General features: G+C 40.4%; 1 protein-coding gene and 2 long non-coding RNA genes across 6 annotated transcripts in view; 1 reads left to right on the forward strand and 2 right to left on the reverse strand.

Moving 5' to 3' along the window:
• Window positions 1–2258, reverse strand: part of atosb (atos homolog b) — a 48985-nt gene extending 46727 nt beyond the window's left edge. For 2 of the 4 annotated variants that reach the window (XM_088630468.1, XM_088630470.1), the window contains exons 1-2: window positions 2065–2258; window positions 1843–1898 (exon numbers count right to left, since the gene is read on the reverse strand). The gene's annotated coding sequence lies outside the window, so the exon portion shown is untranslated. Of the gene's footprint in view, window positions 1–993; window positions 1156–1842 lie in introns of those variants that run through there. The other 2 variants (XM_088630469.1, XM_088630474.1) reach the window with 2 other exon arrangements.
• A 741-nt stretch (window positions 2259–2999) lies between these two features.
• On the forward strand, window positions 3000–18610 carry LOC148673701 (uncharacterized). The gene is made up of 3 exons (XR_015936091.1): window positions 3000–3209; window positions 3330–3485; window positions 18216–18610. It is a non-coding gene; the product is annotated as an uncharacterized LOC148673701 (long non-coding RNA).
• Window positions 18604–26678, reverse strand: LOC148673702 (uncharacterized). The gene is made up of 3 exons (XR_015936092.1): window positions 26574–26678; window positions 25931–26004; window positions 18604–20162 (listed from the first exon to the last, which is right to left on the reverse strand). It is a non-coding gene; the product is annotated as an uncharacterized LOC148673702 (long non-coding RNA).
• Between the last annotated feature and the right edge of the window lie 30 nt (window positions 26679–26708).

Genomic DNA, 26708 nt, shown 5'->3' on the forward strand with positions numbered 1-26708 from the left:
TGCATTCTAGAGTTGTCAAGCCAATGAAATGCATTAAGGAAAGATCAGGGCAAAACAAGTTCAAGTATCAGTAGTTGCGACTTTAATGACGCACTTCTCCTTTATGTTGCATATCTATAACTTCATACACTTGATTCTGCAAGCCGTACAAAAAGTGAACGCTCCAAAGTGTCACTCTCAGGGCTGAACGCAGGACAGAGACTGGGAGAAGCTGTAACAGCAGCAAATACAGAGAGATAAAGGGGTGTTTATTTTCATTTCTATTTAAATTCAATGCTTTCCACTTACAACTTACTTCACCTCGAAAATATTTATCTTGTCTAACCATCTCAGCCCCAAAGTAACCTCAGGCAACCAATAAAACATCCTTTGCATAACAGTTTCATGTGTTTGAGGCTTTAAAAGGCACAGGGTCTTGCATAAACTTCACATTTATCTATGCAAATGTGCTCAAAAAAGCACTGAGATGATCAGCACCCATTAGCTTCTACATGAGTCTGCAAATTGTAAAACCAGAAATAGATGAAGCCTGTTCTGTGCAGCTTTTCAGTTTCCTTGTTAACCTAGTAAATCATCAACAATGCTCTGTTATACCAATAAATCCTGTTGCCATTGGGCTAGTTAGAAGTTACAATGAGAGCTGAGGAGTCCCTAAATGTCTTTTGTCTGACAAAGTTTTACATTTCACTTGCGTTCCCAGCTGCTGTAGAAAACCACTGGCCCTGCAAGTTTAAGGACTCGAACCGTGCATTCAGGTGTACAAAACCTTGCTTATTCTTTGGGTATGTTATACACACGATAAACCCATCTGGCCGCACAGCAACAGACTTACAACAAAGACATCTGAATAGAAAATGGCCCTTTGGAAAATGAACTGCAACAGAAGAAAATTATCTACCATCACACTTCTACACTTTAAAAAATATTCTGATTGATTGCAATTAAACCATGGAATTAAAATAGAACTACAAAATCAAGATCTGAAACTCTTACCTGACATCCACCTTCCAACACCAAATTAACGAGCAATTTTACCTGACAGAGAACCAGTATGCCTTTTTTCTTCCTGAAGCTACTCATTTTTAACAAACACAGAAGATATACCATCAATTTTCTCGAAACCGAATTAACCAAAGTAACAACAGTATTTGACAGGTGGCAATTTTTCACAGAAAGTAGTTCCTCCTTAAACGTCTATCACACCCGTCAGCGTGATATTGCTTTTTCAAGCCCAAATCCTGGAAACTGTCACGCTTGTCTCAACTATCGTGCGGTCACACGCTGGCTTTATGACCAATCACAAGGAAAATCTGGGCAAACTGCATTAATAAAAATCAGAATTAGGCAATTTGCTGGATCATAGGACAAAAGCACATAAACGCCACCTATGGAGGCCTTAATCGTTACGCATCAAGTCTTCAATTTTGTGTTGATCTAAATATGTTGATGTAAATGTCACATTTATTAACCACAGAATGGAACATTTTTTTGCTTTACAGGGCTGAGAGAAACCACGTTCAACAGTCAGGGGAACACAGGCGACGGACTTGCGACCTAACAGCCAAGATACTGGTGGATTCAGCGTTAGCATGCTGAAGTTCATTAAAAAGAGCTTTTTTTTTTCCTTCCAGGCACCCCTGAGACCGTGTGGCAAGTCTGTGAGACACTGTGGCTCAGATGAATGAGCTGGTCGACAATGCGAGACGCGAGAATTAATGTGGTTTTCCCGTGCCAAGAACAAGGGAGCACTGCGAATGAAGACCTGTATCAGATATAAAGCTGTCCTGAAGGGACAAGTAGCGAGAGAGACATTGCAAATCTTACACTCATTGTTTTACTCACCCGCCGCACAAGCACTCGGCACTCGAGGGGTTAAACCAACATGCCTTTCGTCTGCGCTGAAATCAAAAACACCAGAGGATTTTTTTTTTTAACAGGGGAGCGAGTGATGGGTGAAGAACAATGACATTTAAATTCATCTAGCGTCTCGTTCTACTTCTTTAGGTTGAGGAACGTTTCAAATGAAAAGAAGTTCGTTGCGGGTGGGGAGGAAAAAAATCTCACCGCTCTCCCTTCTGTCTGCCTTCTCTTTCTTTTATCTCCCTCGGTCTCTCCTTTCTCTCGCTCTCCGTCCTTCCTTCTCGGTCTCTCCCTGCGATTTTTCGGGCTTCCTTCAGCTGTTTCCCTACGTGCCCCCACCCCCCTAAAAAAAAATGACTGTCTCTTTAAAAACAACGCTTCCGGGATCGACGTTGAAAAAAACAAGAGGCGGCGCTCTCAATGGCTAGCTCCCGCCTTCCCCTCACGTAATTGGTTCAGTTTTATGTTCTTATCCAATTAGATGCTGCAGAAGTGTCTATTTTGCATATATTTGAATTAGAGGCGGAATACTCCATCCCCTCGATAGATGATTGGCTGCAGGTTGAAAGCCAACTTGGTGACGTGGCCCGTAAAGACACGCCCAGTACACGTGCTATGCATCCTTTCCCTGCAGCTGGACAGCAGAAACTGAGGCAACATAAACAGAGGTTTCGCTCGGCTGCTTGAGCTGAAGTGTGGAGTCTGAGGGTCTGAGCAGACCTGCCACAGCTTTGTCGACAGCATTACAGTTACACCCGTGGTAGAAAACGACTTACATTTTCACAGTCTGGCAGGTTTTCCTGCTTTGTCAGGATTTTCCCCTGTTGCTTTACAAAATCGATTGGTTCCCCCACAATTATTGGCTCAATTACAATCGTGATTTTGTTTTCCTTTTTTATTTGTGAAAAAAGTTCCGTACCTTCAAGATCCGTTTTCTATTTTACGTCTCAAGTTTATATTTTTTTACGCCTCATATGAATACGGCTTTTATCACGAATTCAGAGGCTCGATTTCAAAAGAGGCGCAGTGTGATTTTTTCCGGCTGCAAATTCAGTCCGAGCGGTAGCTCCTTTTTTTCTTTATCGCACGGGCAATGCAAACCGTAAGTCCTGCTAAGTAGGAAGGATTTACGTAAAGTTACTGGGCGTTTCCAGCCGAGTTTCTCGGTCTTCTGGTCGGTTAAATTTTAACTGGTTCTCTGCTGGGCAAGTAACATTGTCTTAATGGACTGCCACGTGTATACACGCAGTTCTGTATAGAAAGTAGCTGTCAAGCATGTTCGGCTTACTGCGAAGATAGCAATGTTTTGATTGGGTTCAAAGTTTTACATTTTATGTTATTATAACAGTGTAAGCAACCAGTATTACCATTTTAAAATGTCAGTTTAATTTATTTATGTTTTATTTGAAATGTGTACCTATTTGAAATGCGCTTATGTTAATGACGCATGTGATTATGATTATTAACAGAGCTTGGTTTGTCAATCGAGAGATCAAAGTGGACGGGAAAGAGCGGATGTTTGAGAGGCATCTGACCTTGTGGACAACTCTTCACCTCACATAACATCAATGTAGCGCTCTTGCAACGGATTCTCAAACCGTCACCGTCGAGATCACGCTAACGAGGTAACGTAAACGCATTTTTCATTAGGAATTTTAAACACCACAATCACACGCTACTCCTACACCATTCCGTTGTGGTGCAGCAGTTGTTTTACGTTTCACATGTGAATGATATCCCACTAGCCTATACCGGATATATACCAGCCTTTTCCATCAGAACCCTCTTCATTTAGGCAATACCTGTGTAGTCACCCTGCAGCTCACAGCTGGCAGCCCACTGAAGGTAAGTAGGTGTGAGCCTGGTCAGTACCTGGATGGGAGACCTCCTGGAAAAAACTAAGGTGGAAGAGGTGTTAGAGGGGCCAGCAGGGGGCGCTCACCTTGCGGTCTGTGTGGTCCTAATGCCCCAGTATAGTGATGGGGACACTATACTGTAAAAAGGCACTGTCCTTCAGATGTGACATTAAACCGAGGTCTTGATTGCTGTGGTTATTAAAAATCCCAGGGTGTTTCTCAAAAAGAGTAGGTAATTAACCCTGGCATCCTGGCCAAATTTCCCATTGACCTTCACCAATCATGGCCTCCTAATAATCCCCATCTATTAATTGGCTTCATTACTCTGTCCTCCTCCACACTGATAGCTCGTGTTTGGTGAGAGTACTGGTGCACTATGGCTGCTGTCACATCATCCAGGTGGGGCCCCACATTGGTGGTGGAGGGGAGTCCCCATTACCTGTAAAGCGCTTTGAGTGGAGTGTCCAGAAATAATAAGCAATTATTATTATGTCTTAAATACTCTTCCTCAAATACAAATGCTTATTCCCCCTAGTTTTTGTGCATGTTGTCGCTCACATTCAGCTATTTTAATATTAATCCTACATGTTACAAATGAAATTGAGTCTTGTGTGTTAAAAAAAACCCAAACATTTTAATTTAACCCCATGGCTCATGGCTCCTGAGAACTAAATGCACATTAGGATTCAACGATTTGCTTCTGTATTGCATCTGTTGATAATGATATTATTGCAGTCCCCTTTCACTTCACAGATTGTTTTATATCCTGTTTCACCCCATTTCACCCAATTTGTTCTGCATTGTACATGTACCGTATTACGTGAGGTATGGAGCTTATTACTTGTACCTGTTTGAATCACATGTTGAAGCACATTGACTTCCATCAAGGTGCCAGCTAAATAATAATAAAACCAGAGTCCATTAAAGAGCTGATTGAAATTAAGTTCATGCTACCAACACCTGATAAAGACATGTAAACTGATCAGCCACTGAAAGTCGACGCCCACAAAATAATCATGAGTTTGGATGTTTGGAGATGAAGCATGTTTGGATCTCAGCTAATAGCAAGCAGTGCCCTCTGTATCCACATGGAACAAATGAGGAAGCTCATACAGTCATCTCCTAACCTCTCGTCCTTCAAGCCCCCTGTCTTTTTACACACAAAACACACTCTAAGTCATGTGCAGGAGGTTGCGAAGACATCACTGCCTGTGCTTGGAGCCCAGACCTTGGCCTCTCCCAGCCATGGCTTGGGGAGTCCTGTTCACAGCTGGCTGGCGATGGCTAAGACCAGTAGAAAGGCTACAAACAAAAGGAAGCCAAGCAGCACATTTAGCTTTTTCGGTACTTTGGATCTTATTGATCCGAGAATCTCCTTCAGCCATTTCATGAAGGAAGTGAGTGTTTCGGCTTCAGTAACATCCTGGGTAGCTGGTTCTGTCCTCCCACAATCCTTTGTGTAGGGAAGAGCCTCCTGCTCTCAGTTTTAAATGCACTTCCATGTTGTTTCCATTCTTGTCCTCTGGTTCATGTTCCTTTCCTACCTGTTTAGTCTGAGGACGTTTGCTGGGTTGACCTCGTCAGTTGCTTTGGGGATTTTGGATACTTTGAACAGCTCCCCTCTTTGTCTTATCTGTTCAGGACATTGTCCTGGACATTGTTCAGGACATCTGTTCAGGACACATAGGTTCAGCTCTTTTAGCCCGAGTGTAGGACATTCCTTTGAGCCTCAAAATGTAATCTCTTCTTTGGACTGGTTCCAGAGAGAAAAAAAATGTTTCATTTTATAACACGGTGACCAGAAATGTACACAGTTTACTAAATGAAGTCTTATCTGACCCTAGTGTGACTCGTCTTACCAGTCACTAAAACAACCTGGGCTAAAAATCACACCATCTGGATTATGGTGAGTGGTTTTCCAGATAGAGCCAACTCAGGAGACGTGTTAAGCTGTTTTGTTTTGTCACAGACTTGCTTACACAGCCGTAATATTGTGATTTTACAGTTCTTTGCTTACATTTTCTTCGTCTTTTTAGTTTTCATTCTCAGGCCTTTATAAAGTTGTGTCAATATTCAAACCATTTAAATGCAACTTAAATATAGCATTTAGCTTCATATATGCTGAAGGTAATTAGGCACAGAAGCTTTAGACATTTTAACGAGTCCCCTTTAGACATCTGTAATGAGCTACAATGACTAGATGTAAGGGAGGTATAACTGACTTAATAAACGTCTAGACAAAATCAAACGTAATGCAGTAAAGGTGGATTATAAGAATTCAAAATGCAAACATAATATTGTCAATGATTCTGTGTTGAAATAGTCTGCACAAATATGAAATGGGCCTACTGTATATGTGACTGAGGCAATTGGTAATTTTAGAACAGAGACAATTAGCCATTCTTTTTCTGCTGTAAAATCATCAGTGATAGTGTTTTTAGCTACTAAAAGTACTAAGTATCTGAGTTTCAGGATTTCACATGTTAAATCCTTCAGTTCTTTAGTTAGACAAAGGAGTTGGTGGTGGACTTCAGGAGGAAGAGGGTCCAACCTACTCCTTTCTGTATCCATGGGAGTGACGTGGAGATAGTAGAATCATACAAATACCTGGGCGTTCACATCGATGATAGACTGGAATGGACTTACAACACTGAGGCCATCTAAAGTACATGAAGGACCAGAGCTGAATTTATTTCTTGAGGAGGCTCAGGTCCTTCCATGTGTGTAGTAAGATGCTTTATATGTTCTATCGATCTGTTGTGTCAAGTGCCATTTTCTACGCGGTGGTGTGCTGGGGCTCTGGGATTAGAGCAGGGGATGCTAACAGGCTGAACAAGCTCATAAAAAAAGCAAGTTCTGTCATTGGGTCTGATCTAGACCCTCTGGAGGTGGTGGCGGAGAGGAGGATGGTGTCCAAATTAATTGCCATCATGGACAACGTCTCCCACCCCCTCTACGACATGCTTGTCGGAATGAAGAGCACGTTCAGCAATAGGCTGATCCAACCACGGTGCGACAGGGAGCGCTACAGGAGGTCATTCTTTCCTACTGCATAAGACTGTACAGCTCATCCACTGTGTGTCTAGGCAGGGGCAACATTGACCTGTTTTGGAACTAAACCTGAATCCTCTGTTTACAACTGGTGTGCAATATGTGGAAATGGATTGGGCAATTTACCTATAATCATGTAATATATATTTACACTTGTGTAATACAGTTACACATATAGCTACAATTGTGGATTGTGCAATATATTTTCATTGTGACTATACATTCTTGTTTATTTTGTATTGTGTGCAATTATTTATACTCCATTTTTTATTGCACTTCTTACTGACTGTATTTATTGTGTTGTATTATTGTATTATTACATTGTACTGTGCTGTGTTGATTGTGCCTGGCTGCTGTTGCACTGCAGTTTCCCTTACGGGATTAATAAAGTACTTATCTAATAAACTTTGGAAGCAGAAGGAGATTCTACGATCAATTTGCTATTAACAGTAGGAGTTCTGGATTCAGGTAGTTTGCACCATTGTGGTAAAAGCCATGAATGTTTACTTTGACAAGTCAAGAATGGTTTTTAGGTTTCATTGTTGTGATATTTTTCTAACCAGGGAGTATATTATCATTATTATAATGACAAAGGTACATTTTAATTGGGCTCTGAAGTGCATTTACTGTACATATGCTGAGGAATGAAGAGTCCCTTCACAGTTGCTCAAGACAGAGGTATTACCCATTAGACTAGAGAATTCCTAATATAGTCTATGAGGAGGGTGAACCTAATGAGCCAAGTACTGTACTTATAGACCAATAAGTCTGACTTCTAATACATGTATCATTATGGACATATTTATTCAACCTAGAGGATCATCTATGGAATATAAACTTAAACGTATTATATGGTGTATTTAGATTTGTAGAAGGCTTTTGATAAAGTTCCTCATTAAGCATTAAGATTGAAAGTCATTTAGGGAAACATGAGTATTTGCTAATTTGTTAATAATAGAAAACAGAAGGTAAAGATAAGGAGTGAATTGTGTAGAAGCAGCAGCTGCAATTCAAAATGATTGAGATAAAATGTGAGACTGGGCAAACACTTGGCTTCATGTAGACAAGGGCAGACTTTTACATGCAGGTAGTAAAAATACAGACTATGAATACAAAACAGGAAATGCTAGGAAAGGAGATAGGAGAGGCTACTTATGAAAAAGACTTGTGTGTTTATGTTGGCAAATACAGTAGTTTATATATTTCAGTACAAAGTGGGGAAGTAATTAAAAAGGCAAACATATTGTTAGGATATATAAAAGCGTTGAATTGAAACCAAGGTATCTTAAATCTTAAAATTGTTTAACACTCTAGTTCTCAGTTTGGACACCATGTTATACAGCAGATACAGCTGCTCTGGAATCAGTCTAGAGGAGACAATCACATACGTGCCAGGGCTCAAGGGAAATGTCCTACACTGACAGGCTGAAGGAACTGGACATATTGAACCAAGAAGGCTACAAGGAGATCCAAAACAAGTATTCAAAATCTTCAAAGGTCACTGACAAATGCAGTGGACTCAATAAAAATCCATTAATTTCTTGACCTGTTATTTGGTTTTGTTGTTGCATTATCAAGGAAAAACTGCAAAAAACAACTGATAATTGTACACACAATAGGAGTCCAGTACACTGGGCAATTTCCTAATGTTTTTATTGCATAACAGTCTGTTGCCTGGAATTTTAATACTTTATATTTTGACCTCAGTTTGAACATTCGCCAATTTAATGGTTCTTTCATAAAACCCTGCCAAGTGAACTACCAGTGCATGAATCTCAAACCCAGCTACTGATCTGCTAGAGGTGTTTATTAGAATATTTTTCCTAGTTTTAGGTCTGATCCCAGGTATTCAATGATACACTGGTTTCAAGGAATAGTATCTATATCTAAAATGCATTACAAAGCTTGAAAAGCTCGGTCTTTGTGACAGAGACTTCAGCCGGGCAGAGAGAAAGCCAGGAGACATCCCAGTGCCGGATGAAGTTTGTCCAGAGCTCTGTGAATGGAGAGCCATGGTGCTGTCAGTGGCATGCTGGGGCTGAAAGGAGTGCTGCTGGCCCAGAGGAGTGAGGCTGAGAGATGGGGAGGGATTAAGGGTAGGATTACGGGCTGTGGTAATCAGATTGTCAATGAGTCTACTCCGTGAGGAAGCAGCTCCTGTCTGAATTTCACCGGCCTCATTCATAAAGGTGGAGGGAGGGACTCTGAGGCAGGAGGGAGTCACGGACAATGGAATTGTTTCTCAGAAACCCCTGCTTGGGTGTCCCTTCAGAGCGTGGCTAATCGATCTGTGCTATTGCTGGCAGTGGGAAAACGGAGCCGGCGCTTTCTTTCCTTCGGTGAACGGGGATGAGCCGGTCCTTGACCCTTGACACGCTCCCAAATTCAAATCAATGCGGGGACCGCTGTCACGATAATCTCTCTTGTTTAAACCTGTATCGCTGCATGAGTGCACTGGCTAATCCTGTAATTACTCTAAGATCTGCTCTGCGCTACAGTCGCTGCATATTTGAAAAGCCCTCTAATGCAACATGGCTGTGCCTGACGTCTGCAGAAAATCCTATCAATTGTAGCCGTGTTAGAAATATGCACATCTTTAGAGCGAAACACCTCATAGTGTACAGTATCTTTAGGTTTGTCGAAAGGTGGTTAGTCCAAACTCTCAGGGTACACGGTGGCTTCTCTGCATGACTCAGTTCAAATATTTATTTAATAAGCATCTGTTTTCCCATGAGATCTTAAGAGACTGATAATGAAAAGACGTCGATGAATCCCACTCAGTTGTACCCTGTAGAAGACCCTGTACCCTGGATCTTCAATTCCATCCCGTTTCAGGTCTGTGTTCCAGGTTATCCCCGTTACCCGGAAGCAGAGTCTATTCGGCCCTTGAACTGCAATTGACATGTTGACATACTGTTACCGAACCAAACTCCTGCTACGGCTTGGCTAGCAGGGGTCATGTCTCCTCCACCCCGGTCTTTGCCTGTTGTGACTGGACGGCAGGGTGCTGGAAGAATGGGAGTTGGGACCTAGAGGCTTCGGGTTTAGTTTTGGCTTGAGGCTAAAAGGAAAGGTTAGAGTGAGCGCTGGTTAGATTAGGATATGGATAATACACAAAGTATTCATGAACTCCTAATGTCTTCAGATGCTTCTGTGCGCTGCGTCTACCCTGAACAAGCTGCCTTTGTTGAGCTGCTCTCACTGAGACTTGGAACATCCTTTGTCAGGGGGTTGCGTTTGGTAAGTTGCTATACAGAATCAAGGTGCCAGGCTGACCAGACTAGTTTACCCGTTAATGACCAAGGGGAGGCACCTCCATATCAATTGAACTTGGTCCTTGTACATTTATTTCATGAAACTGTTTTACTTCTTTGAAGACTGCAGTGCTGGAAGACATTTTTATTGGTTTGACTCATAAGCCTTTTTTCCTTATAAATTCATGGTTCGGGCATCCAGTCCTACATTGCAGCCTGTGCTTCAGGACGGGCTTCACGTTGTCTCAACCTTTAACAGGAGTGAGCGGCGTTCTCCATAAGGACGGCTGGAGGGGCGGGACTGCTCGTCTCCGTATAAGAGGGAACGTCATGCGCACATTCACGTACCTCTGCTGCCATCTACTGGTTTCATTTAAAAGGTGACCATTGAAGGAATATCGCATTCTGAAATCTCAACGGACTATGCTTAATTGAATCCTAGTTTAGTTCCAAGGCTGAGTTGTCAGTTTAATATTCTGACAACTCACATAAAATGTAGCCAAAACTCATAACCTCGCCTAGGCATGAGCTAGTCAGAGTGAGACACTAAACTGGAGACGCAAGAGCATGTAAATGTCCAAACGTGAGCTTGAAAAGTCTACAGAAACGCCTACAGGTGCATGAGATAACAAATATGATCTGTACATAAGCAATGCTTCTCCTTATGGTAACACCCATTACACATACTGTATATAGAGAGTGACTCCAGCAGTACTGTTTATTTATGTGTCCGTGAGTATGAGAAAAGCATTGTGAATCACACAAAAGAGTTAATTCTTAAAGTGCTTCAAGCCTGGATTGGAGTCAGTGTAGCATTTATATCTAATGACAGGATCAGGTTTATCAGTAGAGTCAGAATTAATGTCAGAGAAGGTTAGGTTAGGGTAGAGAAATTAGTATTTTGTTTGGGTGTTGCTGAGAATTACAGTTAGACACAAGATTAGATTACAGCGAGGAGTTGATCTGTGGTTAGTAGTATAGCAACTACAAGGGAAAGAACTGGGGTTAAATGGAAGTTGGGGTTTAGATTTAACTTCAAGAAAACAAGTCAAGAGAAACATGGACAATTGTACTGCTCGGTTATGCTTTGGAAACTTGATAAAGCTTATCTATTTCTTAAAGTACAATTTTTAAAATAAATAAATAAATAAATAAATAAATAAATAAATACTGTATACCATGTTCTATAAACGTATTGAGACAATGAAATCTAAACACATGCAACTTCAGAACAGCATACAATGCCTTGCAAAAGTAGTCAAAACCTTGCACCATTTTCACGTTGTTGCTTTAAAGCTTGCAGTCGACACTTTGCAGTAGATATTAAAATGTGATACGAGCCCTGTTCAACACATTCAAAACAAAAACAAAGAAGAAGTAAACAGATAATGTCAAAGAAGTCATGACTGCATAGCTATTCAGACCCTTTGCTGTGGCAAACTAAATTAATTTGGGTGCACAAAATTACTTTAATGGGACGTATTATTAGTTGAGAGGCCTCTGTCTATGGGTAATCATAGTGGTTCACACGATTTCAGATTAATACATTATCTCTGTAAGGTCCCTCGTTCAGGTAGTGAGTTTCAAGCAATGATTCAACCATGATGACCAAGCAGCTTGCAAAACAACTTGTAAAAAGGCAAAAAAGAGCTGTAAAAACATTTCAAAGACTCATCATAACCACATTGAGCAAGGTAAAGTCAAACATAGAAGGGGAAGACACTCGAACTTTCCCTAGATCGGGCTGAGCAGCCAGGGAAAGAGGAATCTGAACAGGGAAGACACTGTGAGGCTGTGGGGACAACATCCCAGTCACTCCACAAAGATAGCCAGTCTGGCAGGGTGGAAAACCCACCTAAGACATGGTGTTAGGCATTCCACATGCGTCTCTGACCCGTCTCGCATTCCCTCGCGCACCATGTTTAACAAACGCTCATGCCGTAAGTAATGCGCCTATCCCCGTTCAGTCACTGTTTCAGTTCCCCTCTCTCCTCACTTCCTCGCTCACTGTTGCACATTCTATACAAAAAAGGCTTGTGGCTGTGATTGCCGTCAAAGGTGCTTCCATCAAATATTGGGTTTATGAGTCTGAATACAAATCCAATCAACATATTTTACTGACATTTACAATAACAGACATTAATCTTCATTTTGAGCATTCAGATTTGACTACAATTTTAAGTTGGGAAAAATGTGTATGCATCTTTTTTGTAAATTCACAACATGGGACACCGGAGGAAGGGTTAAAAAACGTTTGCAGGGCACTGTACGGTATATCTGATCAAATTGGAACAAAAACATACTTCAGACCTGCTCAACAAAATTATTTCAAGTGACAATAAGTACTGAGAGATAGTATATTCAATTTGGGTATATTTGAGAGCATAAAAGCCAGTTTATTTGGTTTAGTTTAGCAAACAGTTTGGCAATAACTGTATGATGTCTGTGAGCCAGTCAACTCACCAGATCCTTTGTGTAATCATCTGGACTGCATTGCGAAACCATCGTTTCTTCTGATGAGCTCCATGATTACACTGGGCTTATGTTTTGGGTCATCGTCTTGCTGCATGGTGAAGGACCGCCCACCAAGTATGCATGCATCTTCTTCAGTATCTGCAGTCGAAATGTTTCCGGAAACTTCAGATGCCATTCGGCTGCTGCCATCATTAGTCACATCATCAATAAAGATGAGTGTGCCTGCTCCAGAGGAAGACATGCACGCCCAGGCATGACACTACCTGAATTCACAGATGAGTGGTGGTGTTCTTTGAAGGATCTCAAGGTCTTCTTTATCCTTTTTGGCATAACTAATGGTGTAGATTCTGCTTCAAACATTTTTTCTGCCTTAGAGTACAGTAATAGACCTCTAATTTCTTGCCTCATTTCTCTATGAGTCATTATGATTCATCTCATGTATTAGCTCCTGTACACAGCATACACATAAAAAAAACTAAGGCATATAATGCAGGAAATGCAGTCTAAAATTAAAAAAGTGCACCAAAGCTTGCAATTTGCATGAAATCCAGACATACAGTATCTAAATGCTATGTTTTTACCCCTACTTCTAATTTATTTTGATGTTCCAAAATAATGGACATTTGCACCGATCTGTACAGCTGGGTATTTTACTGGAGCCTCTCAGGTCTTTGAACTCACAACCATCCAGTAGTGTTTTTTTAGTTCCTGGGACTGTTAATAGGAGTCCTTTGTACAATAGGAGTCGTTTGCACATCTTTGTACAATTGTGGATTTTACACTCCTTTCACTTTCCTTACTTTCACTGCCTCTTCTACCGGAAGGAGGACTTACAACTTTATGAAGCTCATGTCTAGGCATACATACTGAAGTGTCACCAGGTGCTACTCTGTTTTTCTTCAGTCCTTTCAGAAGAAAGGTACCCAAAAATCAGGATGGTTGTGTCTGATTCTGCTGATGATAGTACCATGTTCATTTCTCCCCAGCAGTCCACTGTATGCTGCCTCACTCTGTGAACTAGTTTCGCCTCCACTAATTAGCTAAATTGATTTTCCTCTGTGATTTCCTTCCAATGCCGTGATCTTCATTTCCACAATTTTTGATGCCGAGCAACATGATCGGTTGTCTTATCATAGTCGGTCCTCCGAGCCTCATAGTCATCTGAGGTCTTTTGGTGATTTAAATGGCCGTTCCGAGGACGAAGCGTCATTCGTTTCAGAAAATAAAATGTTACTGTGGATTTGTAACTCCAATGAGCTGAGACTCCGCACACTGAGGTCCAAACGACACAACTTTGTAGGAGGCCCACAGCTCTTTTTTGAGTGCTGACAACAAACACCTGATCAACAAGAGTCACCTGTCCCTCAAATACTTTGTGCATCTTCAAAATAAAGATGCTTAACACTATCACTTTATGTAATTTAACTGAGACGGTAGAAGTGAGCTCTCTTAATTAAAATGTATTTAATTTAATGACAAAATGACTGTAAATACAAATGAGTTATGCTTATTTGCAATATATTAATTGAACACTGACATACTGTATTTGAAACTGAAAATCGGACAGATATTGACATATATGGTTTAATTAGACCTGTAAGAACTATCTGAGGCAGGCTAGGGATGCTCACTCTTGGAATATAATGTTGTAGTCTTGTACCACTTCCAATTCATCTATTGTTACTGCTATAACAAATAGTGGTATTAGAGCCATCACCCTGTCTTCTGCTGATATACCGCCACTACTGTTACTATTACTACGCTGGGCAAACGTTCCGAGGTCAAATTCTTCCAGCACGGGGGTACCTTTAAAGCGGAGACGACGGCACCAAAATATTTTGGCGCGCCTTCTCTTTAAAGCCCTGGCCAAATATGAAGACAGTACATACAGTTATAATTCAAACGGAATTAAAAACTACACATCCCAGTTACCATGGTGGTGCTTGTGATCATTGCGTTTAACCAATGAAACAGGGCGAAAAATCAGTCAAAATGTCAAGAATTGCTAGTGCTGGTTCTACTACTACTACAAGAAAAAGAAGAATTCATTTGTATACAACTTCTCAGCCCTGATTCCAGAGGTCCTTTGTGAAAACATAGAAAAAGTACTGAAACAGATTAGGGTGGTGAATCCCTGAGAGCATTTACTTCTCTCCCACAAAGCCATTCTCTGTTTTGTGTCAGTTCATTCACAGGAAAGCCCCCCCTTGCAAATGAGTACTAATGTACCATCACAGCATCTCGAGCAGATAAAATCGATAGACTTCTCACAGCTCAAACAAGCGGATTAGGAAGAATTACTTCAAATAACCAAGATTACTCCACACCAGTTGAGATGTTAAAACTTGAAACAGGGGAAGTCACCTGGTACTTTCCTACAGAATGTTAAGGGCACATTTTATTAACACATAACGATTACCTACCTATAGTGCACACATACAGTAGCAGCTCTGCTATAGTACATAAGGGGTTTAAATCTTTCATCCAGACATGTGCGTGAAATAAGAGTTAAAACAAGTGACTTTAATTTGACTATAAGTGGCTCCATTGCACATGCTCCCTGAGCAATGCCTTGCCCCTGTTTCCCTCTGGACTTTCAATTTTAAGATTAACTATGGATAATTGGAGTCTAAGATGTGCAAGGTGGTCTGAATTTTCTCCCATCATCTGTATCCTTTCTTGTGGTCTTCATTCTTGATAAATACCTACAGTATGCCTGGGCTTTGCCAGGAGTGACACGTGAATCCTATTGCCTGGAGATAATAAGTGATTACAGATGCTGTGCTCCTGGTCTTGTTTGGGGTTTTTTTCGGAAGCAGATTAAAGTTGGCCAAGGGGATTCTTGTTGTGTTGCCATGCAACAGTGACTCCTTCTAGTGCCTTTTCTCCTGTGAAGTCCCGAGCTGTCAGCGAAAGAGCGGTCTGTATCTATCTTTGGGTTGACGGTAAAGTTCTGCAGTTTGCATTCTGGTGCCACGTTGTCAAAAACAAAACAAAAATAACCTGTTTTGTGGAACAGCAGTATGTATCTCAGAAGATATGCTTGCCCACGGTCTGGCACTTGGTGAGATTAGCACCGGGCTGTCACTGGGAGTGTGAAGACAAACCATCCAACTTGAGACTGATTAGAAATAAAAAACGGCCAGATTATCCCTTTTAGGAGATAAATAAACAGAGATAAAACAAATGCAAAACCTAGTTGAACATTCTAATTAAAAAGTTCAATAGTTTAGAGTTTTAAAACTGTCTTGTTCTAAAAAGAAAGGTAATCAGGGCTGTAAAAGTCAGACTCAGAAATGTACCTTGATATCCTTTCTTGATGGTGTCTGCACGGGGTGTATTTTGTTACACAAGATCCCGTGTGTACAAATGTCTGTAGACATCGGTGTGCGTGCATACATTCTGGTTTCATGAGAATCTAAAAAAAAGAGTGTGTTTGACTTCCACCTGTCTGATGCTCCTGAGAAACCTGTCACAAGCAGCGCTTGGCTTGTAACCCCACTGAAGGAAACAAAAAAGTTGAGATAAAAAATAAACTGGCAAAACCCTTGTAATCAGTGTTAGAACTGTATATTTTGCCTTAAGGCATGTTACCGTTCAGCTCTATAAAATGACAAATGGGAAATCAGAGAGCAATGAAATTTAATGAAATTGTTAAAATAATGAAAGCTTTTGCATACATTAAAGTCTAATGTGTAGTCTGGGTCTTGTTCAGCATACAGATGAATTACAGGTTGTCTCAAAGAAGCTGTGCAGTACAGCTCAAAAAATGTAAAATCATCACATGCTTTAGTGCATTGTGGGAGCTTTTCTAAGAGTGGAGAAGAGTCGTTATCCTGAATGAAGCTGTTCAAAAGTAATAAAACTTGGTTAAACCTGCTTTAAGTTTTCTTTTTAGGTCCTTCTTCGTTATTGTGATTTACTTGGCTGCTACATTGCACCAAGATTTAAGATTCTTGGTAAATAAACAGGACGCGTCTCCTCCCAAATGTTCTTTTTTGCAATATGACAAAGCTCTTAAAAGGTTTATTGCCGCTTCTTCAAGAACATTGGAGCAGTAAAGCAGAAAACATCTAATTTAATGATAGATTCCGTGTTTTGTTTGTACTTTGTATGTTGTTTCTCATTTTGTAGCTCATTTTGAGAAGATTTCTAAATTTGGAATTGCGTGCCAGCAGGCACTGACTCTGACCTGCCTGTAGCAGATGACTGGCTGCTGTTCAGACTTCATGTTAAGCTTAGTTCAAAAAGGCTTATTGAAATCACTCAGCTTCAGTCTCCGAGAGGAACACATTCTTACATTGGCTTGATTGCCTTGTTGATCATATTAAGGTTTAAATATTTTTGGTAATAATAAACTAAACTCCAAACAAATACTAGCACAACATGGATCATGAAGCATATGGACAGACTATATTAGACAAGAACAGAGGGACAGGACAGTGTCACCTCTCCTGGAAACAGAAACAGTCTGTGCATGCTGGTTTCTTCTGTTTGAAGATGGAGTTGGTGTTAATACACTAGAACAGACATCTGAAATGCAGATTATACCATGAAGCAATCCGTTTCTCCTTCTGTGTTCCGGAAACCTTTGTCTCACAGTGCTCAAACAGTTCAGTGTTAGGACTGTCTGAATTGACTAATGACTGTGTTAACCCTCAACTTAGCCAATCAGGAAATCACAGACTCCCCTTAGTAAAAGAAAGAGTTGCATTTTTAAACTTCACATTGCTGAATGAGGTGATGCAAAATGTACTGTAATTACACAGAAAGTCATTTTGTTTCTCAGAACACAAGCAAAATATTATTGCTTTTGTTGAGGAACAAATGGAATTTATATTCGTACCCCACTGTATGCAAGGTGTTACTGTAGGTCATGGTATGTGTTACGGCATATTAATGAGGATCCTATGCAGAATAATCAGGACGAACTTCAGAGGCGTTACTGATTAAACAGTCCAAGGTCAGAAAGCCGAAGAAAACAAACAAACTGATGCAAAAGTACAAAATCAGAAAACGGAGCCGGAAGCCGAGAGTCTAAACCAGAACAATAATCAAAGGACCAAAACAAAACCAGGAGACGTGGTCGGAGAACAAACCAGGGTCAGGAAGCCAAAAACCAAGACGTAACTAATCGCAGGAAGACCTAATACTGAGCACTGGGGAGCGTGTGAAGCAGCATTAAATAGGCTGGGGTAAATGGGCTAATTGGGAACTGTGCTGGAATGCGAGGTGGAATGCCGAGTCCTCTGGGGGGCGTGTCGTAACAGTATGTAGTTGAAACAGCAAACTTTCTGTGATCCTGACTGGGATTGTGCATTCTCAAACTATGACCTTATCTCCCTCTAAAACTACGCCATTCTTAAAAAAGAGAAAGATAATTTTGTACTCCGGACATTATGATTCACTGTGTTATTGAGCAAAATCAGTAAAATCGGGAAGGTTTGTTTGTTGTCTGAAACTTCACATCGTGCTCAAGCATTTCTAGTTGCACAAAGGCTTTAACAAATGCTCAAACAGTAGTGGTCTGACACATTGAAGCTTTCTGAAGGCCTTTCATTGATTTACCTCAGTAGCAGTACAGTACATAACTGTCAGCCCTGGTACAGCAATACCTGTCACGGTCGTCATCCCTCCTCTAGAGGGCGCTCCTATCCTTTTCGTTGTGTTTCCAGTTTTATTTCTCCCAGCTGTGTCTTATTCCCTTTTCTCTGTTTAGGCCCTGCGTCTCCATTGTTCTGGGCTCAGCTCTGTAAGATGGATGTCTGAAGATCCGCCTATCCACAAGGGCTCAGGAGCAGTCCGAGGGCAAGGACTTATTCTCAGACGTCCGGGACTCGGAGCACCTTGTCCCATTATGGTTTTAACTATTCGTATTCCTAGCTCCCTGTTCCCTGTGTTCGTCTCGGATGGATCTCCCGGCACCTGGACCTTGGACTGTGCCCTGAGTTCCCCTATTGGACTTCCTTTTGGCTGACCCTGCGCTCTGACCCCCAGCTTCTCTCCCTGTCCGTTTGTCTGTGTCTCATGAAGAGCAAGCTAGGGTATACCAAAAAGACGAATTCCTAATGCAAGAAATTGTATATGGCCAATAAAGTGATTTGATCTTTTGGACTCGTTCGCCTACACGACCCCGCCGTCATCACCCCCCTGTGTTTCTACCCGCACTGATCCTGCAGTGTCTTCCCTGATGTCCTCCTCCAGTCACTTCCGGATTATACCGTCTTGCATAGGGTCTTTGACTACATATTTCACTCTCGCCCTCGTGTCTATAACACAGCGCTCCAGCGTTCCCCTCATCATCAACAGACATCAAGACTCAAACATCGGTTTCCTGACTTCTCATTGACTTCCATTCTATTTTTATGTACTATTCTCGTCTCCGAGAAATTGTCATTCCATATGGGCTGAAAGACAGTCCAAAGTAAATTGTTTCAGCACTTAGTTTTAAAAAAAGATTCCATCTAATGTCTAAAAAAGGTCATTTACAGCACATTGTAGTGATTATCATCAGCTAACAGGAGGTACAATTATTGTGAGTGCGTGGACTTAGATTTTGTCTCTACATTAATACTAATATATGCCTTACACACACAAACAAACTGGCTGATAGGGACATCAACTATAGTTATAACTATCGTATAATAATGAATAATAATTGCTTACACTTATATAGCGCTTTTCTGGACACTCCACTCAAAGTGCTTTACAGGTAATGGGGACTCCCCTCCACCACCACCAATAAGCAGCCCCACCTGGATGATGCGACGGCAGCCATAGTGCGCCACAACGCTCACCACACATCAGCTCTCAGTGGGGAGGAGAGCAGAGTAATGAAGCCAATTCATAGAGGGGGATTATTAGGAGGCCATGAATGATAAGGGCCAATGGGAAATTTGGCCAGGATGCCGGGGTAACACCCCTACTCTTTTCGAGAAACGCCCTGGTATTTTTAATGACCACAGAGAGTCAGGACCTTGGTTTTACATCTCATCTGAAGGATGGCGCCTGTTTACAGTATAGTGTCCCCATCACTATACTGGGGCAGTGGAACCCACATGAGCGCCCCCTGTTGACCCCACTAATACCTGTTCCAGCAGCAACCTTAGTTTTTCCCAGGAGGTCTCCCATCCAGGTACTGACCAGACTCACACCTGCTGAGCTTCAGTGGGTTGCCAGTTGTGAGTTGCAGGGTGATATGGCTGGTGAGTATAGAGTTTAGGTGTCCCAATATGTGTTTATGTACTAAGATACCATTTTTCTCAGGTTCAGGTTTATTTAGTTGTGACACATTAGGCCCCAACTAAAGTCCAGGTCGTCACACCTCGCTGCCAGGTCTGATGATGGAAACCACAAAACTGGTTGGGATGGAGTTAATAATACAGCTTTGCTCATTGCTAATTGGGCTCTTGGGTGTCTGAAGAATTATTTGCTCATTTCACAGGGGCCATATCCTTGTAATCAATAACCCAAACCTCAGTGTTGGCAATTATTGCCCCACTGGTCTCTGCAGTGGTCAGACCTTAGGTTTGCATCCTGGTTTGCATCAGTGACATACAGTATGAGCATCCCTAGATTCTGGGACACTGGGGAGTAAACACTATGAAAGGCTGGGGTGTCGTGCATCTGGCCGGTGTTACGATGGAAGATCACGTCAATCATTTTCCTGTGAAAAAGAAACAGGCTTTGGGTATGTTGAAAGGTACAGTAACTCACTGTCTCACTGTGCTCTGCTGTGCTGCAGGCCATACTTTCTTCTTGTAGTTTGCTGGAACTTTTATATCTTTTTTTAAACTAATGTATTAATTAGTTTAGAAAGCAAAGCAACACTTTTCTACCCTTTTATTCAACAGGCTTGCAGCGCCTCCCTACCTACAGTAGGAACTGAATGAGTATCTTTCCGCCTTCCTGTTTCACATCCAGTGTCCTAAACACAGCTCCGCTATTTTTTATCCTTTCAGTCATTTAATTTGACCTTAAACACTTTTCTTTATTTCTTGCTGTTCTGGTTGAGACCTGCAAAATGATTTTTGCAGAGTACAATGTCTAAACGCAATGTTGGGTGTATTCTCGGAATCCCAGTTAATCTTTCTTTAAAAGTCTTAATAAAAAAAAGAAAAATAAAAGGGTAGAATGCCTTGGTGACAAAATAATAAATGTACTGTAGATGGAACACATACAAGGCTTAAAAAATTATGAAAACCAGTCAAAATCTCCTTCATGAAAAGACAATCGTTTTTGAAGTCACCCAGCTACACAGCTTAATCTTACGGTTCAGCAGGAGGATATTGAAAATGCCTTTTTCTGAAATTTAATAAAATATTATCAGCATGGGATTAAAAACTGCCAGAGGCTGCAATGATAATATATTAATCTCCAGCTTTGCTGCAGAATGCATTTTTGTTGAGCCTGGTTAATACCGACAATTGCATCTGGGTCGGAATGTTGATCTGCTCATTCATCTTCACTCTGTCCCGATATAGGGAGGCAGAACACTCATCAAGAACCTCAAGCACATGAACCATCTTTCAGAAAAACGGCAAATAACTGTGCAAAAACTAACCACCATTCTATTTCTAACCACAAAAAGGAAGTGTTAACCGAACTGGCCAACCCTGAGGACTGATTTACATAATTAATATGTAGATAAGGGATATGTCCAAAGTATTTCCAAAGAAGTCTGCTAAATGTTGAGCTTCAGTTCTTCATGCTGGAACTTTTCTGAACCAGAACAACAGGATAAGGGTGTTTAGGGGCAGTTGGAATTGTGAGTGAACAGGCAGCATCATTTATTCTGAGCTACTGTTAATACAACCCATTTATTGAACAGAGCTTCTAACAGATAAAACCAGTCAAAACCACTTATATTTTATTATCCAGAAGACTTCCTCATCTTTGTTTAAAAAAGCCTTGTAAATACACAACCTTCCTGACAAAATACGTAGTTATGGCTACAATCTGGCACATACTGTACATGTTCAGTGCAGAGACCATAGTGCTAGTTTTAATGTACAAAATGCAGAAGTTATAGTTTAAAACAGTGTCACAGATGCCCTTCTTCCATAAACACTATAAAATCAATGGCTTTGAGAAAATTCACTGAACAGCAATTAGTGTTAAATACTGGTAAATCCATTTCAGAAACAAATTAATTATTACAATAAGTTGTGAAAATAGTTAAAAAGCAAGATTGAGAATATATATTTTGTGTGATATATATAATTCTTTATGTTGTGTTACAGTTTACCATCCTAGGTCAACTTTCTATGTACCTGCCCAAATATTTACATATAATACAATTATAAAAACAAAACAAAAGTAACAAACACAATTGAATTGGACATTCTGATAGTAGACTGTGGAAATCGGGTAGGTTTAGTTACAGTTCACTCCTTAGAGGGATATTTGTTTTGTCTTCCTGTCCGTATGATTGTTTCAACCTTGGAAATCCTGTTCATTTAAAATAAACATTTGATCCTTCCAAGGAAAGACTTACTTAAACATTTAATAAATTATACATGGGTTACGCGTGTACACTTGAGAACAAACAGTTCAGCCTAGAAGGAGACCTGTCAAAAAGCCAAAAAGCCGCACCAGAAAGTGAAACTGATACATATTATAGCTTTATGTAACCACTAGATGTCGCCTTCCTGTAGCAAACAACAGTCGCCCCCATTGTCCAGATCTGTATGATAAATGACGCTCCTTTTTAACAGTTACAGTATAATTCCGGACGAGTAACTGACAAGGTCTTCATCTTTCTTTCTTAGTGATTATTTCTCATTCAAGATGGGTTATAAATAAGAGGAAGCCATTTGGTCCGACTAGCTTGTTCGGTAGTTAGTACTGTAGCTAACCAGCGTAAGGATCTCATCCGTCCATTTCTTGAAAGAAACCATGTAGTACCTTCAACAACATGTTGTGGTAGCATTTTCCACATAGCTCCACAACCCCTTTGGGTAAAGAAGTGACTCCTGCTTCTGGTTTGAAAAATACTATCACGTATTTGCAATTGTTGCGCCTTGGTTTGTGTTCCACTGTTCTCTCTGAAGAAATCTACAGGGCTGTCTTTCTCAGGGCCTTTGAGGATTTTGAATACTTGAATAGTTTTAAATACTGTACTTGTGCCAGGTCCCCACACAGACTTCTCTGTTTAAGACTATAAAAGTAAAGTTCCTGCAGCATGTCAATGTTGGACATTTCCTTAGCCCTGGACTGTATCTGGTTGCTCTTCTCTGAAAAGATTCCATACCAGCAAAATCTTTTTCTGTAGCCCGATGAGCGTAATTGTACGCAATATTCGAAACGAGGTCTTAATGATGTGATTTAAATCCTATGCTTTTAACTATATATCCTGACGTTTTTTATTTTTGTTTTCCCACAGTCTAAAATATGGAAATGATGTAAAAGTAGGTAGCTGTGTCAGCATGTGTGTTTTTGTTTCTCAATGGGTCATATTTTAGGCAACACAGCATTGAAAAGGAACAGATAAAGGTTTTTTCCACGCTGAAAGGAAAAGTAAAGAGACACAACATTTCAGCTGATGCCTCAAGAAGGCTCCACAGCCGAAATGTTGTGTCTCTTTTCCTCTCAGCGTGGAATAAACCTTTGCCTGTTCCTTTGTAAAAGATGTGTCAACATAAACACCTAAGTCTTTTTCATAAATAGGCTCTGCTAACTCAGTGTTTCCAATTTCTTTGTGATTGTTCATAGAACAAGAGGATGTGTCATCATGTATTACCTCAAAACTTCAGATGGAAATTGAACCAGTTCATTGAAAGATCCCTTTTGCCAGTTTTGCATTTTTCAAATGTTATTGTTGCTTAAAGTTTAGAGGTGTATGATGCCTATTGGAGGTTTAGAGATTTTATATAGAATTAATTACAAAACATACAAGAATAAACATAAATTTCTGTTTAATAAGAATCTAAGAGATGGTAAACATAAAAACAAAATGTTTTTTTATTCTGCTTCTAGTTAATTCTCAATATATGGCTTGCTAACCTAGAGTAATTTTAATTTTTATTTCCCTGGTTTTAGATGTTGAACATACCTAGTGTAATGATACAAAAAATAAAAAAAATACCTCCCACTGTAAGAAAGACCCCATTGAGATTTCCAAAAATTATTTTGAAGTATTGGAGCGTGCTAAATTTGACTCACCCTGCTATTATTAACTTGATTACTTCCAAAAAAAAGAAGAAGAAGACGAACAGGAAAAAAATATGTCACACCACTGTTATTTTTGCATGTGGTCTATTAATCTATTCCACCTGCTTTAATTTCCTGAAGCACTACTGAAGATGATGGAAAAATTAGACTAATTTTATTTGTGTTTGAGCAAAAGTCATCGTACCTTAAGTTATCGCTTTTACTTTCTCACAGGTTATAAAATATGACACTACCTGTAATGAACAGAAGCACATTGGCACGCCATCAGAGCCATGACACCAGACACTTAGAGACAGAAAAACTGGCAGCTGCTGGGCATTTGCTTCCCAGACTGCTAATGAACAACGTCCTCAGTCTCCCTCTGAAATCTGTTTCCTGTTGACACTCCATTATGAAATGTTCCACTTGATAATTTCCTGCTGCCTTCAGAAGGTACTTATCTAGTATGTTTAATGGCTGAAGCTTTGATTAAAACCCATCTTTGCATCCACTGCTTGCCGTTTACTGCATGCAAATCAATTTTATTTTCCAGAACAAAGGGGTGCACACTTTTAGACCTTAATAGAACACGCTCCAAAGGTTTATAGGGGTATAACAAAACTTACCAGAAGACAAAATAACATAAATACTTTGCATCTATTGTACCACCACGATTAACAGAGGATACAAAAACATGGTTTCAAAGCTTGTTCAAACATTTCAAGCTCAAAGTGACGTTTTCCAGGGTACAGGCGTTATCTGAACATACAATAGTTCCTTGGTGAGCGTCTGGACACCTACTGTACTGATCACCTGTCTATTATGATCTTTCAGCTGTGTTGAAACGGGCTGACATATTCTATTTGCATTTAGAAAAAAGAGACTCAAATCTCCCCCACAAAACGTATAGTGAATTTGCATTTATTGTTTTAATTATTGATTTGTGACTACTCTGCTACTTTTGCACCTTTGTTACAGATGCTGGTGCTTAGAAAAACAAAAGTTCTTTAATGGGGGAAAGAATATCAACTCAGTTGAATTTATTTTTTCCTGTGTAACAAATTTATAAGCGTCATACACATTCTTTCATAGCTAAAAGCTCTCACACTTTCAGCTGAGAGCAATCAATGCCCAATCAATGAGTTTGCCTCTGTCTCAAGCAAGGAACTTGAAAAGAGGTGCAGTGTACGTGCTTCAGGTTATGCGTATTAAAAATAAAACCTTATGCTAAAGCTACAGTATGTAACACTAATTTGACTTAAGAGGGAAAGTCTTTATCTTTAGGCGGTATGGTAGCGCAGTGATTAGCATTACCGCCTAGCATTCCTCCCACAGTCCAAAAACCCACCGGTGGGTTAACTGGCTTCCGGGGAAATCGGCCCTGCGTGTCCGTGTCTGCGTTTGTGTCTCCTGCCTTTACGCCGGTTGCTGCCGATAATGAAAACTGAAAGCAGCGGTTAAAAATGGACGGACGGATGGAAGGCTTTAAAGCGTTTTAAAGATCTTCAGGTGTAAGAATAAAAATGTTAAGAGAAAGTAAATTTAAATGCGACTTTCCTGTAAATAACACATCGCTTAATTGTAACAATAAGGTATTCCATGGGCAGCATATTATTTAAACATAAAGGAATTTAACCGAAAATTTGAAAAACATTGTCAATAAGGGAACATGTTGCCGTTTTAAATAGATGTAAGAAACTCTTCTTTAAAAATGCAGACCTTGTTTAAAATTTTGCACTTGCATATAGCTTTATATAGCTCATTTGGCTATTTCATTGGAGCTTCTCTGTAATTCAACGATTTGATTCACAGCAGATGTTTCTGCATAATAAATAGGAGGTTATTATAAGGATTTTATACATTCAAAACTAAAATACCTAAATTATGTAGTTGCGTCTTAATGTTTCTATAACGTAGGATGTATCAGTGATGATATTCATCCCTGAAGAGGAAGCCATGGACTTTGGTTTCTAACCTAAATAATAAAGCAAACAAATATGGGGGAAAGTTGGATGGAAACGACACAAATTTACATTCACAATTTTGTGACACGAGTTACACACAATGTTTTCCCCCCGAATTTCGTTCGTTGGCTGCGAAGTTGGTTATTTCTCAAGACGCGCTCGCTGAAGTATAACGCAACCATACACACAGAGAGCGCCTCACACAATCCGTGCATTTGCCCGAATAAAACACATCGATGGTAACTAAATTACGTATGTCCTCGTTGGTTCTCTCCGAATTTACATAAATTGTATTTGAAAGAACGTGAAAGGGATCTACCACGTATCAAGATGAACACTGTGACGAAGGCGCACACACCCAGAGGATGATTTAGTTGCTGTGGGATCTCTGCCCTGTGGAAAGAAGAGGGGAAATGATTTAAAAGCAGAGCTCCAGCCCCTGTCCCGGGGACGTAAATCCATGTTTTACCGGTCACCATAAAACCACCTAATTGTAAGAATCGGGAACACTTACAGATGAAATAAGCAAGTAATTTAGCTTAGTTAAAGTGGGCTCATATCCGCGAGAGCCAAATTGCATTACATCTTTCTTCCCGGGTCATTTCATGGTCTCTTTAATTAAAACCTGAGAGATTGGGTTTTTTTAAGGAACACAACTGAACACCGGTCAAAATAGTTGTTTTGAAACGGTACCGGGGAAAAAGGGGACAAGCAGAGTAGAAGAATGATTGTTAAAGGAAAAGTAAAAAAAAAAACACGGCGGTTGCGGCGATTCTTTGTAGTAGTGTAAAAAAAAACTGAACGAAAGGACGAGGAACAAAAATAAAATGAGAAGGAATGTCACACATCACTACGGCGGATGTAAATAATTTTCCCACTGAAAGAAAAAACTTCTCTCGAGCAGTTTGTGGTTTATGTTTACAAACAGAAAAGACGTGTTATGTACCGTGCTAATACCGTACCTGTTATTGTCGTTTCCCAAAATTGCCGCACGAATTCTCAACTTCATTTTACCTGTCACAGGAGGTCCCTTACGTCACCACCTGTTAACTAGTCCCCCAACCTGCTACCTAAGGCACCACCCCTCCTCTCCGTCC

This window comes from Lepisosteus platostomus, chromosome 4, assembly GCF_059453375.1.
Source record: "Lepisosteus platostomus isolate fLepPlt1 chromosome 4, fLepPlt1.hap1, whole genome shotgun sequence".
Taxonomy (NCBI): Eukaryota; Metazoa; Chordata; class Actinopteri; order Semionotiformes; family Lepisosteidae; genus Lepisosteus; species Lepisosteus platostomus.